Genomic DNA, 14,671 nt, shown 5'->3' on the forward strand with positions numbered 1-14,671 from the left:
TGGGTCACAAACACGTCAAAGGTGATACGAGGTGATATAACGGCTACTAAAAATGGAACTGCTACCCACTGCTCCTCAGGGAGGGGTTAAATGCAGAGAACACATTTAGTGTATGTATCTTTACATATATGACAATAAAGTATAATGGATATTCTATATTAAACTGGAATGTTTGTTTTACCTGAGGTAGTCTGAGAGGGAGGAGCTCACATTCTTATAGGGTAGGAGGAGCCAGGATTGTCAGGAGGAAGAGTTTCTGCTATGTGACGTTTGGAGCTGACTTTTTACAACAGGAATTATATAACTGTAGCAAAACCATTATAAAGGGATTTATTCATAATACTGCCATCTGTCCAATCAGAGAAGAGCCTGAGCTGTGTACCCTAGGGGTGTGACATCTAAAGGCTCAATCAGACTCAGGGCTGAGCGGCGCCCCGTCGCGTAGTAGTTTCCATTAAAATCCTACATATCCCATGATTCCTAGCGCTTCTCTGTAGTGCTTGTTCTCCTGGACGTGTTTTAAAGGTGCCGCTACTGTCGTAGCTCGTGTCCATCTTTCCTGTCTCACCAGGAGGTGAAATACAGGTCGGTGTTACGTTTAATGATGGTGGATACAATGCTGAGCAGTGTTTTGTGTGACACCAACTATGCAGAGAAGTCCTGGCGGTAATAAAATCTGAGCTTTGCATTGAATTGGCCTAGCGTACTCTGCTTTGCGAGTGTTTGCCTGAGTATGTTTGAGCCTTAAGGAACCTCAACATTTGATTCAGGGTGTTTCGATACGATTATCACGATATTAACAGGCTTTTTTTTCTTCACTTTGTGGCTACTTCATACTTTAAAACAAGGTGTATGTGTCGGTATCCAAATCCAACAGTAATCATATTACAAACGAACAATATGATCTTTTCAGTTTATTCAATCTGATCGAACACAAAATTTAATCTATTCAGTAATGACTTACAAACTCAATCTTTAATGAGCAGCATGAATCCAACAAGAAACTTAACTTTGGTTCCGTGAGCAGATGTTGTTCCTGTCACTGGCCACGGTTACATGAGGTTTTTTAATTCAAAATTAATTATTCCTAATTAAATTATTCTGATTTAAAGTTTTACCCTATTGGTGTGTTGTTGTCCAATCAGAACCATCACAACCCATAGACCAAAAGAGGAATTGAATAAAGCTGAATAAACCTGTTTTCCACGTAAACCTCAATATGAAATTACTACTTTAATTCCGAATAATTTAATTTCGAATAACTAATTCCGAATTAAAAAACATCATGTAACCGTGGCCAATGACTAACGACTGATTTAGATTGCTGCATCTCAGGTTGACTCCTTGTTAGGGAATCTCATGTTTTCCTCACTGTGGGATGAATAAAGTTCGTTCAGTCAGAACAAACTAAAGACTCGTTGTTGTTCATAACTTTTAGGAATATGAATCCATCTCTTTACTCAGGAGGAAACTGTTCTTAATATCTCAGACTGTCCTTAATGTGACGGCTCGCCGCCTCCTCATCGTTCCGCTCTCCTTCTCTCCGACGCTTTGTCTTCCTCCTGCGTTCACCGATCAATTCTCCAATCTGTGCATCGTCCTCTGTGGAGGCGAGTCCTTGCTATCTCACACACGTCTGCACTGACACACACACAGGACGGGGAATGAGCTGCAGAATCCTGGGCTGGCTTTCACCTCGTCAACACAGCAGATTATTTCACCTGTAATCCTAACATGCATGTGTTTGGATTATGGGAGGAGCCTGCGAGAACGTGCAAACTCCACATAGAAAGGTCACAGGAAGGTTATGTCACGGCAAATTTGCGGTTGACCTCATTTGGAGACATGATTTATTGCTCTGGTTGAATGATGGAGTCCAGGCGAGGCATTTTATAAAAAAGGTTTATTATAAAACTAAATAAAAAAGAGTACAAAGATGGACAAAATTAGTGACCGCCCCGGGCGGACGTCCGATGACAGAGTGGCACAGTTCTAACTCATCACCTATATTCCCCCTCAGTCCCCCTCCCTCCTCCCCCCAGGAGATAAAGAGGACAGGGTGGAGGTGATAGAAGAGGGTGAAAAGAGACAGTTTCTTCTTTAGGTCAAAACAACCAGTTCCCTGGTATCTCCTGATTGTCGTGAGTGTTGGAGGTGTGTGCGTGTATGGTGTTTGTGTGTATGAATGGATGTGTATTGGGTGTGTATGTGTGACTATGTGAGTGTGTGTAGGCATGTGAGTGTGTCATGCCTCTGTGTCTGAGGGATAAGATGTGTTTTGGGAAGCTGACCTCGAGAAGAGAGTAGAAAACATGAGACAGCAGAAATGAAAAGTCTCAACTTAAAGCCTTAAAAAGAATAAGGTCTATGAGTAAATATGTTAATAAACATAACTAACAATTTTGCCCTGACAGTTACATTCTGCTAAATGCATCAGATGTACCAGATTTGTCTGAGTCTGGTCCTGGAGCGATCCTGAACCAGACTCCTTTATCCCACAATGCTGGTTGCATCATTTCATAAATTTACTAGAGGTGAAACTTGATTAAATAAATCTGATTAATTAGAGACTTTGTAATTAATTAATGTTGATTAATCTAAATTATTAACCTAATATTTGACACGAGAATAAACGTTATTCCAGTTTAAATGTTTGTTGGTTTATGACTGAATCAAAGAAAACAATAAATGATCTTAACATAATAGTGTATTATTTTTATCACACAGTGCTAACAATGTGTAATATGAATAAAAAATATTATGATTGCATTGTTCACAAAGCACAAACTTAAATTTAACTAAAACTAGTAAAGTGCCCGTCGGAGGTATGTATTCAAATAGTGGGAGGAGCTTAAGTAGAGTTGTCAATTATGACCAAATGAGAATGTGTTTGATGGTTGTAGCGTTAAAGCGTTCCTCCTGCTGCTGAGGTGTTTCTGTCTACGCCGTCTTGTCACAGATTTTTTTCTAAACTTTCTAAAACCAAATGTGTTTTTTTGTTTTCAAATAAAAACAGCACTTCTCCTTTTAGTTCTCCTGTTTCTTGTGTTGTGCTCTGTGCATCAGTATTACAGGTATACCGGAAACTTGTGAAATTAGAAAGGTTCTACGCTGTTTGGAGCGCACAAAAAAAAAAGATTAATGGTGTTATTTTATATTTGTGCGTTATTTTTCTGTAATTAATTAATCGCACTTAACGTAATAAAGTCCCAGCACTAAAATATTATATATATATACTTTTATTTTGATTATCTGTTAAAAAAAAAAATACTTAAAACATTGATTTTTATTTTCGATTTTCATCTACTGAGTTTGTTCTAACTGTTGCCCGCTGGTTTGTGTTTGTGGGGTTCCCTGAGCAAAAGCTAGCGTCTCCAAACAGCTCTGGTTGATGCAGTGTGTGTGCGAGAGCTTCTACAGATATGTTGTGTTAATAGAAATGAGATGATGATGATGATGATGGTGTGATGAAGGAGCTGATCTTCATTTTCCTCTTTTGTTTCAGGGCAGCAGAATCCACCACACGTCGCCTCATGATTCAGGGTGAGTGACACATTTGGTGCGTTTGTTAAAGCAGAACTAAGTAACTAGTGCTTAGAGCTCCCCCTAAAGGTCCCTTTTGGTTATGTCACTGTCGTAAACACTCCACACCCCCCGCCCCCTGCCCCACCCCACAGCTACATGCACACCTTTGTTCTCCCAAGACAGTAGCAACCGATCACTGAAAAATCCTACTACAACAGTAACACTAAGGGTGTTTTCACACATATAGTCCCATGTGACCATGTGACCAGTATGAGGAAGAGAGACAAGTGAAATAAATGAATGATGTGAGAGTAATATACGGAAAGTAGTGTGGAAATGTGTGTTTGTGTGTGTGCTGCCAAAGCGGCTCTGAGGATGGATGGATGGATAGAGGATATTTGTGTGTGTGCTGCCTGATGGAGCGCTGGGTTGTGTGTGTGTGTGTGTGTGCGTGCCTGTTGCCGTGACAACAATGTGTGTGATTGCTGTGTGTTGCTGCTGAGCTGTCACTGATGGAGTTGCTCCGTTCCTCAGACAAAGGTCTTCTCTGCCTTTTTTTGCTGGCTCCGCCCTGATATAAGTTTGAGAAAAGTGAATTTGTAGACAACCGTGTGCAGCTGGTCATAATCTAGCATTAGTTTGTATTGGGCTGACGTAAAGCAGTACGTCTGTCACCGGGTCGGAGACAGGAAAGTTACAAGTGCTGCTTTCTGTCCAGAGACAGTAGGGGGGTGGGGGTGGGCCGGGCGGTGGGGCTGGGGTGAAAGACCCCGCAATCATCCCATAAACACTTGTATTATCCTCACAGGTTCAAAACATTAGGGTCACCAGATGCCTTTAAGAAATTATAAATACTTTTTTAACAATTTAAGTACATTTTTGCTTATTTTTACTCTTTTTCTGCAACTCCACCAAACTCACCATATTTTAACCTATTTTCATCACTTTTTCTTTCCATATTTTTGCTCCTTTAATGTATTTTTGCCACATTTCTCCCATTTCTGTCACCTTTACGTCACATTTTAATACCTTTTGTACACATTTTTTCAATTTTCCAGACATGTTCAGCACTTATAAACCCTTTCCACCACTTTTACACCTAATGTCACACATGTTGACCATTATTGTCACTTTTAACCTCTTTACACCAGGTTTCATGATTATTTTTTGTCAAATTGAATATTTATCAAGCCCATTATTTGCGAGTTTAGAATAATTATTCCAATACTGACACTTTTTGAACCCTTATTATATTTTTTTTCTGTCTGTTTTTGTCCACTGTAATTTACAACTTTTAACCAATTTCTGTGGTTTTTAAAATCCCATTTCACCAACTTTTTCATCATTTTTGGTCACTTTGAACCATTTTATTAGTGATTAAAACCATGATTTCCATCTTTAAGATGACTATAATAATAATAATAATAAACGTTCCTGGATAACAGTGGATATTATTCAGATGAATAAATAAATGTGGTTATCACAGATTCATAGAACAATAGACCATCATTTTACTGACTTTATGGATGGACCCCAAAAATCTCTCCCCTTTATTCCCCCTTATAGATGGTCCTGTCTCCACATGACTGTTCTTCAATGTTCATGTCTGTGTTCAACCACCTTCAGCTACAGTGGGGGTCCCTGCTCTCTGGGACCTTTATTTTGCAGGGTCTGATGGTTGAGAACCACTGGGTTTGTTTTCATGCATGAAGAAATGTTTGAGACTGCAGAGAAAGGATGCAAATGCGCGCACACACACACACACACACACACACACAGTCAGCAGGAGTGTGAGATGAACAGAGCAGCTTTGTTTCCAGCTCAGTGTCCTCCTCCTCCTCTCTCTGAATACTAAACATCTCCATCGTTATCCACCGCCAACAGAAAGTTGATCCTAGTGAGATCAGGAGTCTGATCACACACTCAGAGCAGCAGTGGCTCCCAAACACACTGTGCAGTCATAAATACTACACGACTGACCCCTGGGGAGTTTGAATGATGCAATAAAAGAGAGATGCATTGATGACCTGCTGTCCTAGAGGGCTGCTGTCCTGCATGTCCTCAGTTACAGCCTGTAGCACGTTAACAGTCATTCTGCTTTATTTGGAGATGTAAAGAGTTAGAGACCACACAGATGTTACTGAGAGAGTTTTCCATGCTCTAACAGCACAAAGCTTCATGATGATTCCAGAAAGTTCTTTTTGATTAATATGTAAAGGTTTAATTTATTCAGACAACTTTTTCAGGAAACGTACTTTAATCTCCTGACATGTTTCGACTGTCAACTGCCAGTCTTCTTCAGAGGCGTCTGCTGATCATTTTGATGTTTCCTTGACTTACGCATAATAATTCCAGTTCTTTTTGTCTTCTTTTTGAATATTATGTAATATTCAAATGTGTGTATTATTATTATTATTATTATTATTATTATTATTATTATTATTATATTGATATTACTCCAGCTCCATATGGAACTGTGGGGTCAGGGCTGCTGTGACTGGGCGTGTCTTAAATACTCTAGGAGCCATGCCCTTGATAATCAAGGCAGGTCAGCAAAAACCTGCGCCCTTTTGGTCCACGTTGTCGCAATGAGTAGTTAAGATTTTTTAAAGACGTGCATCAGGCTTCATCATAGCTAAGCATAAATCACACTGAATAAAGAGCCTTCCTCACAAATCTGGAATCATCACATCGTCCAAAGTGTCACATAATGGCTTAAAAGTGGCAGAAATGTCAGGGGACAAATGGTGAATGTGGTTAAATTGTCAAAAATAATCATGAAATCTGGTGAAAAGAGGTTAAAAGTGACAATAATAGGTCAACATATGTGACATTAGACGTAAAAGTGTTATAAGTGCTGAACATGTGCAGAAAAAGCCTTAAAATGTGATGTAGAAGTGTCATAAATGGGAGAAATGTAGCAAAAATACATTAAAAGAAGCAAAAATGTGGCAAGAAAAAGTGATGAATATAGATTAAAATATGGGGAGTTTAGTGTAGTTGCAGAAAACCGGTAAAAATTGTTCAGAAAATATTCTTAATTTCTTAAAGGCATCTGGCGAACCCCTCCCAGTATCTGGCAGACCTAAATGGGGTCCTGACCCCAAGGTTGAGAACCCCAGCTATAAACGTGTTATTGTGAGGATTAAAGGAAGTTTCTGGGTTAATTTGAACCAAATGGATGGTTGTAAATATGAATGTTTCTAAACACTGAGCATGTTAACGTTCTTCTTCTGGTGCTGATTGCGTCTCCATTGCTCTTTTATCTAATGTCAGTTCATGTGCTACTGGTGTCAGTGGAGGTGGTTGACATGTTTTCATGGTGTAAATGCTTTGTTCTGTGGCTGTTCAGCGTTAATCGACATGATCACTTTCTCACTCCTCCTCCCCTTCACTCACTCTTTATGGCTCTCATTGTCCCTCATTGTAATAAAGCTAATGGCGTGGTGGTAATATCGCTCGCTCCAGTGGGCGGTTGGTTGTGAACTGTGCAGGTGTGTGTGTGTGTGTGTGTGTGTCAGATTTCTTCATTCCTCCACCTGGTGCATATAGAACAGATGACTTTAAGAAATGTGAAATGTGTCTCTTCTGTGTGAATGTTTGGAGAAGTCTACGTGTTCACCTGATGAAGATGTCGTCAAACACCTTTTTATGCTTGAATTTCATATAAATCAATTTATATTTCTAGATTTAAAGGTACTTCTACTGCATTTTACAGAAACTGTACTCTACCAAAGATCATCTAAAAGTACTCCAGTTATTTTCTTTAAAACTCCTCGTAGAGAAGTTCAGAACCATAAATGGAGAGATAGCTATATTAACATACAAAACAAATATATAAGCAAATACAAATATAAGCAGAAAATACACAAAATAACTTTGAGAACAGAAGACGACTGAAAATATACACAAATATACAAAATTACAACAAAATTGCACAAAACAACATAATTACATTAATCAAAAATTGGTTTTTATTGCCAAGTACAGTTTTTGGACAATATAAGGAATTTGACTTGGTGGATGGTGCAAAAAAATTACCAAACCAGAAACAGTATAATCATAATAATAATAATAATAATAATAATAATAGGATGAATATAAATCAACACATCAAAGGTCAACAAAAATACACTGTAAATTGACAACAAAATACACATTACTCCAAAAATACACATAACCACAGATAAACATACCACACGAGAACAAAAAAGCTCCTGATACACAAAACAACAAGAAATATACAGAAAATGACTTTAAAACACACAAAAATAATCATGTGACATTATTGTGGCTTCGCTGTGATGACACTTTTTCATAACAAAAGGTGTAATAATATTGTTTGTTTTTTTTGCACAAAACAAGGCGTAACCTTCTTTGTTTTGTTGCTATGCTGACGACACCCATCTCTACCTTTCCTCCACTACTCAGATTTCTGCTTTTTTAACTGTTACATGTTTCTAACTTGTTTTGTTACTATTTGTTTGGAGTCCTTGGGTGTTTAGAAAGGCATCTATAAATAAAATGTATAATAATTTTTATTATTTAGTGATGGAAGATGTTTGGGTGATGTTTAGGCTTTAATAGTGAATTCCACGCTGGTGTCACTTCTCAGTGGCCATTATTTTGTGAGAGTTTATGTTTTATTTAATTATGCAAACATGCTTCTCTGTTAAAGCTCAGATTATGAGAACTAGATGTTGGGTATGATGCTATGATAATGTGATTAATGACTCAGCATTAAACTGATTCATGACGGTTTGCTGTTGTGTATCGAGGTCGTAAAATCACCCTCGGGTGTTTTCATCGATTGTTGTTTATTTCTCGGGGATAGATTGAACACATTAAACATAGATGAAGATATTAAAATGTTTTACATGCCATCTATAATTAATGTTATGTTATTTGCATGAAAAGCTGTTATTTTTCACTGTGCACAAAGGGTTTCCCTCTCCATTCACTCAACACTTCAATCTATAACCTTCTCACGTCTCGACATAAAAAACAACAGCAAAAATACACAAAATGTCAGAAAATTATGCAAAATTACAATCAAAATACACAAGGTGAAAACAAGAACACCTTAAAGAACAAAGATGCACAACATCACTGTTTATTTTATACAAAAAAATACATTAAACCACTCCAAAAAAGACACGAAAAAAACAACAGCTAAAATACACAAAATGGCAGTAAAATATGCAAAGTGAACACAAAAATACACAAAATGAACAACAGAGATGCAGAAAATGTGTTTTTAATTACAGAAAGATTCATAAAATGACTCCTAAGAACAAATAAAACATCAAATTCAACACAACTATAGAAAAGTACACAAAACAACAACAAAAATACACAAAATTATCTAAAAACACAATAAAGGACAACAAAATAGCACAAAATTACTGTATTTTTAATTACAGATAAATACACAAAAATAACTGCAAACACAAACACACACACAACAAATAAAATGCAAAAAATGTTGTGAGTGTTTTCCGGTCGGTCTTGGGTCTGTTTTGTTAGTTTGGACTTTCCCATTGTACTCGGTCTTCCACCGTCATAATTCATAATTCATAATTCATCGTATCGCACTAACTTTAATCGGTGTGTGCTGTACTATGACGCTGGATAACATATTTCCAGGCTAAATCACCATGGTTACTTAGGCTGAACACATGACCTGGTCTGGATCACGTTATGAAGTGGATCAGATCTGAGCGAGTGCTAAAGCCCCGCCTCCTGACCAATCAGTTCTCTTAGAAAAAGAGAACGTGTGTGCTGTAATAAAGTGAAACTGTCTGTTTATCATCCCATGGATTAATATTGATCATCATTAACAGTATCAGCAGCTTCCTGTCTGTCTTCTTTTCTTCCTGCTTTTTCTCAATTGAGCCGTAAGTTGCTCTACAGTTTCTCTGTGATTGTGATTGGTCTGACGCCGTAAGCTCCGCCCATTTATTCTGTCTGAAATCACCTGTCTTAAACGAACGTGTTTATATCCTGCTTCATAGTACAGCTTCTCTCTGACAGAGAATGTTTGTTTAGGTGTAGCTAACAGAGATATCAGGTTGTACGTATCCTCCTGCCGGGTTTTTTTCTACATCTCTACATTGCTTATGTAATACTTTCTATGACCACTAGAGGACACTACATCCCCCAGTTTGTGTGGCTGAAATGAAATGATGAAAAGATGACGATGTTGTTGTTTTTTTTACGCTGTGAGGGAAGGTTTGAGGTTTCACGTCCACACGAGCCACGTTTGGTCCTTTAAAGGATTTGTTCGTGTGTCTTTAACGACGTCTGCCCAGATACAGCGAGAGAGGATGGGTGTGTGTGTGTGTGTTTCAGTGACTACCCTCAGTTAGCTCCTCCTAATAAGGTCAGTAGAGATGAAACGTCCTGGTCTGATGTTTATCCACACGGTTTATGTTTGATTTTGACTCATTGATCTCAGAGTCTTTGAAGGCCTCACGGTGAAGCTTTGATGGTTCCTCCAAAGCCAAACTCTGAGAAACACACGCACGTCTGAAGGGTTTAAAATCAAGGTTAAACTAACGATGTTAAGATGCAGATTAACTTTTTATAACATCAAAGTGATGATTTTTCACTGTACTGTAGCAAAAAATCATACGCACACCTAACATCCATGATTTTGAACTGTGGAAGGAAACCCACACATGCACAAAGAGAACATGCAAACTCCACACAGAGAGGACCCAAGTGTGCACCCGAGGCCTTAAACCCATGACGGTAGAACCACTGCTGCACCTGAGAATGAAATGTTCTGTACCAGACACAATAAACGCACAAAAAAACTCCAAAAACACACACAATGACAGAGAACTTAGATTAGATTAGATTAGATTAGATTAGATTAGATAGACTTTTAAAAAAAGACAAAATTAAAATTGCACAAACGGACAAGAAAAAGAGAAAACAGCAAATTTAAAGAAAAATTACCCCAAAGCACAAACTGACACCAAAAGCACACAATGATGGTGAAATAAACAAAACAGCAAAAAAAAAAAACAACACACACAATTTACACAAAAAGACAAAGAAAATACACAAATTTACCCCGAAAACACAAAAGACAATGACAAATATATACAAAAATGAAATGATCATGTAAAAAAAATGATCCCACTGTAAATCCAGAAATGCTGGAAGGATAGACGCAATATTTATTTTATGTAATTGCGGTTCAGGTAAAAAGGAGCTCAGGTGTCGTAGAGGACGGGGTTGGTCGCATACCGCCATGATGACTCTTTCCTCCATGTTTCTATGTTTGTCCAGTAACGTGACGCTTGAAAAGTTCAGCATTGTTAACTTTCAGTGACTCCGATCGCACGATTGAGTCGCTGGAATTGAGTGAGTCGCGTCGCTTGAAGAGAGGTCGATTGATGATGCGTCATTTACACAAAAAATGTGTATATTTGTGGTCTTTTTGTGTATTTCTCTGCCATTGTGTGTGTTTTTAGAGTCATTTTTGTTCTGCTTCTGTGTATTTTACTGTTATTTTCTGTGTTTTTGTTGTCGTATTGTGTTTTTAAAGTAATTTTTTTGTCATTATATATGTTTTTGGAGTCATTTTTTTAAAACATTTTTTTTTGTGTTGTATTTTTCATACACATATATGTAATTATACGAGAGCAGATAGACTAGTGGGCTGTGGTGGAGCGAGACAACAGGAGGTCTAACGTAGAGCTTCAGCTCATGGAAAACACAAAAATGGGATTTTAATTTATCCCAGAATTTTATTTTTAGGTCGGAAAATGAGCAACTTCAACATTAATGTGACCTAGTTTTCACTATTATGTAAAATAATAAAAAAAAATAAGTTGCTGGAGTCGCATTAGGTGTGTGTGTGTGTGTGTGTGTGTGTGTGTGTGTGTGTGTGTGTGTGTGTGTGTGTGTGTGTGTGTGTGTGTGTGTGTGTGTGTGTGTGTGTGTGTGTGTGTGTGTGTGTGTGTGTGTGTGTGTGTGTGTGTGTGTGTGTGTGTGTGTGTGTGTGTGTGTGCGTGCGTGCGTGCGGACCTAAACCTTTTGTTTCAGTGTGGAAAAGCTGACTGTTGATTGAGAGTGTGATTACCAGGGAGCGGAGGTGGTGGTATTTAGGTATTTGATTGAGACACACACACACACACACACACACAAATGAGGTGTGCTCTAGGTGGCGTGGAAGGGAGCCAGGCCTTTTGTAATTATAGAGGGCAGGCGTGGGTGGGAGATGAATTACAATGTGTAGAAACACACACACACACACGCACACATGCACACACACACACTGTGCAGTTTGTTCAGAGGAAAAAGCATGACGTGAAGAAACACAATAAGCAATGCTGTGTGTTTTTTGTATGTTTGCTTCAGAATCAGAATCAGAAATGTTTTTAATGGCCATGTACAGTTTTAAGGACAGTACAAGGAATTTGTCTTGGTAGTTGGTGCACAAAACAAACAACAACAAAAAATAAAAAAAATAAAAAAACAAAGAACAACCCAGCAACAATAATAATAATAATAATAATGATAAATATAAAGGATGAGGGATAAATAAAGGATAGATAGAGAATAAAGGATAAATAGGATAAATATATATATATATATATATATATATATATATATATATATATATACAGTGCAGCAGATAATGTCATCATGGAGGTGGGGGGGGGGGGGGTTCAGTGGGTGACTTGGGGTGTGTTCATGTGGATGGTGGCAGAGGGAAAGAAGCTGTTTTTGTGTCTGGAGGTTCTGGTCCTGGTGGACCTAAACCTCCTTCCAGAAGGGAGAGATTGAAACAGTTTATGACCGGGGTGGGAGGGGTCGGCCACTATCTTTCCTGCACGCCTCAAAATCCTGGAGGGGTTCAGGTCCTGGAGGGAGGGCAGATTGCAGCCGATGACCTTCTCTGCAGAGTGGATGATACGCTGCAGTCTGGCCTTGTCCTTGGCCGTAGCTGCAGCGTACCAGATGGTGATGGAGGAGCAGAGGATGGACTGGATGATGGAGCTGTAGAAGTTCACCATCATCTTTGTTGGCAGACTGAACTTCTTCAGCTGCCGCAGGAAGTACATCCTCTGCTGAGCTTTTTTGATGAGGGAGCTGATGTTCAGTCCGCAAACTTCAGGAGTTTGACCGACTGGTGAGAGGAGGTGCAGCTGTTGGTGTACAGGGAGAAGATCAGAGGAGAAAGAACACAGCCCTGAGGAGATCCAGTGCTGATGGTCCGGGGAGCAGAGATGGTTTTTCCCAGCTTCACGTGCTGCTTCCTGTCAGACAGGAAGTCTGTGATCCACTTGCAGGTGGAGTCTGGCACGTTCAGCTGGGAAAGCTTGTCCTGAAGGAGAGCTGGGATTATAGTGTTGAAAGCAGAGCTGAAGTCCACAAACAGGATCCTGGCGTAGGAGCCTGGGGAGTCCAGGTGCTGGAGGATGAAGTGGAGAGCCAGGTTTACAGCATCGTCTACAGACCTGTTGGATCTATAGGCAAACTGCAGGGGGTCCAGGTGGGGGTTGGTGATGTCCTTGATGTGGGAGAGCATGAGGCGTTCAAAGGACTTCATGACCACAGATGTCAGAGCGATGGGTCTGTAGTCATTAAGTCCTGTGATCCTCAGCTTTTTAGGGACAGGAACGATGGTGGAGGCCTTAAAACAGGCTGGTACGGTGCATGTCTCCAGTGAGGTGTTAAAAATGTCTGTGAACACTGGAGACAGCTGATCAGCACAGTGCTTTAAGGTGGAAGGAGAGACAGAGTCCGGTCCACAAGCCTTATGGGGGTTTTGTCTCCTGAAAAGTCTATTTACATCTCTCTCTTTGATGGAGAAAGGTGTCTCTGTGGGGGGGGAGATAGGGGAGAGAGCCTCTGTAAGCAGCTGTGGTGAAACTGTAGCTTTGATGTGGGGGGTGAAGGTGTTGGAGTGAGGCTGGTCAGAGGTGTGAGGGGGGTTGGAGTCAGGTCTGTCCCATTGTCTGTCAAATCTACAATAGAAGTTATTCAGACTGTTGGCCAGGCAGAGGTCGTTAGCAGCAGCAGGGCCTCTGGGCTTGTAGTTTGTAATTTACCTGAGCCTCTCCAGACAGAAGCCAAGTCATTCGCAGAGAACTGATATTGTAGCTTCTCTGAGTACAAACGTTTGGCTTTTCTCACCTCCTTTCCAAACGTGTACTTCGACTCTCTGTACAAACATCCCCTTTTCAAAATAAAAGTATCTTTTCTTGTCTTAGATAAATTTTTTTAAATACTTTTGTAAATAGGGATCTTGTTTTGAAGTTAACAGGAAGTTTAGTCAGTAGGACAATAGAGGGTCCTTGAAAATTTCTGAAATGTGTCTACATGAGTTTTATGGATCAAATGAGCACATGTTGATATTCAGAGTTATTTCGTGTATTTCTGGAGTCATTTTCTGTTATTTCTCTATAATTTTGTGTATTTTTTTGTTATTTTGTGTCTTTGGAGTTTTTGTGTGTATTTGTTTATCCTTGTGTGTGTGGTCCTTTAGTGTATTTTACCATAATTTTGTGTATTTGTCTGTTATTTTGTTTATTTTGCATATTTTTCTGTTTCTCTGTATTTTTCAGTTAATTTGTGTGCTTTTGTTTGAAATATTACATACTACTCATACTAAGTTATACTAGTCATACTCAACCATCCCATGCAAACAGAGTCTGGCGTAAACCAACTTGTTTGCAGTTGTTTTTCATAAAAACATGAAGTTTGTGTATAACTGGAACGTCGTTATCTCAGTGTTGGAGCCCCCTAGTGTCTCATGTTGTCCTCTGCACTCGGCCTATAGCCAGAAACGGCCATGCTGACTGCTGTTTTCACACTGAAGTCTTAATTTTCTCATGATTCCTTTCTCTCCACGTTTAGTTTGTTAAACTGACTCGTAAATGTGACACAACCTCATGGCTCTGCTGTAAACTGCCTTTAGAAACGATTGTGCCGCAGGCTGTGGCTGCCTTTAATGAGGTGCTACACACACACACACAGACGCACGCACATAAACAGAAACGATCGATAGCTGAGTCACGCTGAAAGACTTTATAAATGAAACAATTAGAATCTGAACAAACAAACACGTTACTGTGTCCCTAAAGTGAACATCTCTATGGACACACACACACACACACACACACAC

General features: G+C 39.2%; 1 protein-coding gene across 2 annotated transcripts in view; it reads left to right on the forward strand.

The window, feature by feature from the left end:
• Positions 1-14,671, forward strand: part of slc8a2b (solute carrier family 8 member 2b) — a 119,718-nt gene that overhangs the window by 62,443 nt on the left and 42,604 nt on the right. For both annotated transcript variants that reach the window (XM_028464398.1, XM_028464399.1), the window contains one exon: positions 3,506-3,543. The gene's annotated coding sequence lies outside the window, so the exon portion shown is untranslated. The remainder of the gene's footprint in view (positions 1-3,505; positions 3,544-14,671) is intronic.

The sequence above is a fragment of the Gouania willdenowi genome, chromosome 13 (assembly GCF_900634775.1).
Source record: "Gouania willdenowi chromosome 13, fGouWil2.1, whole genome shotgun sequence".
NCBI lineage: Eukaryota > Metazoa > Chordata > Actinopteri > Blenniiformes > Gobiesocidae > Gouania > Gouania willdenowi.